Raw genomic sequence first — 3,258 nt, 5'->3', positions numbered from 1 at the left:
TTGTTTAAAGCTATCTATTGACAGTGCCCCTACTGTACTTGGTGACAGTGAGTTCCACTCTGCGATAGTTCTAGGAAAGAATGAATTCTTGAACACCTTAATCCTTGGTTGATAACTCTGGTACTTGAATGCGTGGCTATTTCTTGTTCTCTTCTGAGCTGGTATTAGGTACTTAGTAGTTGGGACATCCACCAGTTTATTAGTCATTTTGTACATCATGCATAGTCTAGACATCTTTCTTCTGTCTTCAAGTGAGGTCCACTGTAGGTTTCTTTTCATTTCCGTGACACTAGCACCTCTTACATAGTTGTTCATACAGAATCTTGCAGCTTGATTCTGTACCCTTTCCAATTTATCTTTGTCTTTCTTTGTATATGGATCCCATACTGTCGCAGCGTATTCTAGGTTCGGTCTTACAAGTGACGTGTATGCAAGTGATTTTACTCTCGTTGGACATGCCCACAGATTACGTTTAATCACTCCCAGTGTCTGTTTCGCCTTAGTTGTGATATTATTAACATGTGCACCCCACTTCAGTCCGCTTGTCAGCGTGACGCCCAGATACGGATGGATTTTTGTGGTTGCTAAGGCCTGACCACAAAACTGGTAGCTAGTTGCATGTGGTGTTCGTTTGTTTGTTATGTGCATAATGTAGCATTTTTCGGGATTAAACTGCATGAGCCATTTGCTTTGCCATTCTTCCAGGGTGTTCAGGTCTTTTTGGAGAAGTTGTGAGTCGGTCTGTGTAGAAAGCTCTACATACAATAGACAGTCATCGGCAAATAACCTCACATTTGAGTCAAGCTGATCTGGTAGGTCATTTATATACAAGAGACATCATATCAGGTAGTGTACTATTTCAGGTCTAGTGGTACTTTGGTATATTAGCGTCTATATAACCTACTATAAACGAGGTCCAAACAGTTCGATTACAATTACAACGGAGTTTAGTTACACAGATAGTTACCAATGGTCTAGGATTACACAGATGAGATGCTAACAGTTACATACAATACTAATCTACAGAGCTACAACTATACACGTACACGTACCTGAGTCCTTGGTCACGAACTGACTAACACAGCAATTGTCTCTTCCAAGCTCAACTATGCTAACAATAGTCCTTCACATGATTGGTTGCTCTCACCAACCAATCAGTGCCTGCGTAACGTGCAAATATATGCATAGCTCTCTATAACAAGTTTGTCCACATTACCATTTACATATTACCCTAATTACAATATTCATAACCATTACAGTAGAACCAAATGATAGGTGCATATGAAACAAATAAAAACGTGTAAGTATAAGAATATAAGGATCTTACCTATGCACGCTGAATTCCTAACAGACGCAGATGCTGTGCTTGCAAACTATCGTGTTATTTAAAAGACCAGTCTAGGCTATACATGTGGATTAAAAGTTGATAAACAGGTTAAATCAGCATTGTGATAACCTTTAGTCCTTGTCATTTGTTCAGCTGTGTGAATACATTTTTCGTGTAGCTAGCCCAAATGTGTTATCAACTAAGACGCCAAGTGTTGATCTTCTCATGCACACGTGCAAGAGGGTCAATACGCCCTAGTGAATAAACGAACAAGTGGGGAGGGGGGCGACAGGGCCGACTTTAGCCGTGTTTAAGTGAAATCACCGAAGGCGGTTTACATGTGGTTTACCCCGAAGCCGGTTTCAAGTGGATCCATTTGAACGCTCCAAATCACATTGAAAGCGCCTCCATCTAAAGCCACTTCTAGAAGTGGTTTCGAATCGGTTTTCCCGCATCGCGATTTGCGTCTGAACGCAATGTAATTTCAATGTAACTTCGCCTGGTCATGGATTACGGGGTTATATTTCACTCACTAAAAGGGAAACAGGTGAGCCCATAGCAGCCCCATGAACTTGTAGATAATACACCCCATCATATACAAAATATGTGCACTTAAGACAAACCTTTAATAGAATCATAATGTGTTCTGGATTTTGGACACAGAACGGGATTACTTTCGGGGAGGGGGGGTGAAAGAAGCAATCTACATCAGAGCACACAAATCTTCACTCAACCTTGCCGGGGGGCAGTACCGACTTCCGACGAACTTTGGCCAGTGCAGACGTCAAACGTGGCTAAAAGTCACATGTATTTTATGTTACAGCACTTGGGTCATCAACCTGATGAAGATTAACCCTCAACAGTACACCTTCCCGGTCTGATTAATCTGTACACCTGGGGTCCGCGCGGACCCCGGAGCAGTTTGTTGCTAATTTTCAGAAATTATCAAAATCCTACCAGCTCAATTGTTTTGCAAATTGATGCGTGAACCTCTTAGTCCACATTACATACAAAAATCATACATTTTACCCTTTTTCTATTTTTTGGGGGGAAGAAAAGACAAAAAGAGGAAAAACCCGATTTTTAAACCCTATTCAGACCCAGTGGACTTTTGAGGCCCGCGCCAACTTTAATCTCAAATAGCGCCTAAACGGCTTGAGCTAGAACAATCAAATTAGGTGAGCATTCCTAAAATGTAAAACTGGAAAAAATTTCATATTGGTTTAAAAAGTTTAAGATTTTTTGTGTTGCCATGGCAACGGGTTTCTGACAGGCAGTTTTGTTGGAAAAATCAGTACTTTTGGTTTAAACATAGAAATTTTCTGCGTTTTATATTAAATAAAACTTCCTTTCTGACATTAATAGCATCTTACATAATTGGAGATAAGTTAATCATTTAATATTCATAATATATTCTAATTTGATAACGCCATTGGTCAAAATCCAAGATGGCGGACAATATTATTAGCTCTGACGTCACATGACGATATAATTATACCAAAGTTGTTACTATTTTATTTTATCAGTACACCATTCTCTGAAAAATTGGTGGCCATACGATAAGTGCATAAAAAAAACACATAAAAACGGAAATAAAGTAATGTATAAGAACGCCAGTGTATCCATTACGATCGAAAGCCGGCTGGGGTCCGCGCGGACCCCAAAAGAAAATCAGATATTAAAATTTTTAAGAATGGGAGAAACTGGGTTTTCTGCACTGTATTGTGAGACAACTTCGTGGGTAACATTTACCTGAAATTTCAGAAAAAAAATCTTTAGAAACAAAAAAAAAATATTACATCATATATAGTGCTGGGGTCCGCGCGGACCCCAGGTGTACTGTTTAGAGTTAAGCGATTCACTCGAAACTTTCTAAAGAGTTCTTTTTTTTAGTTGGAGAGTATTTTAATTTCCTTCATATATGTCTTTCT

This window comes from Branchiostoma belcheri, unplaced genomic scaffold (genome assembly GCF_001625305.1).
Source record: "Branchiostoma belcheri isolate BF01 breed outbred unplaced genomic scaffold, Haploidv18h27 scaffold331, whole genome shotgun sequence".
Lineage (NCBI taxonomy): Eukaryota > Metazoa > Chordata > Leptocardii > Amphioxiformes > Branchiostomatidae > Branchiostoma > Branchiostoma belcheri.
The sequence above is the reverse complement of the archived record's forward strand: the minus strand, read 5'-3'. Positions refer to the sequence as shown.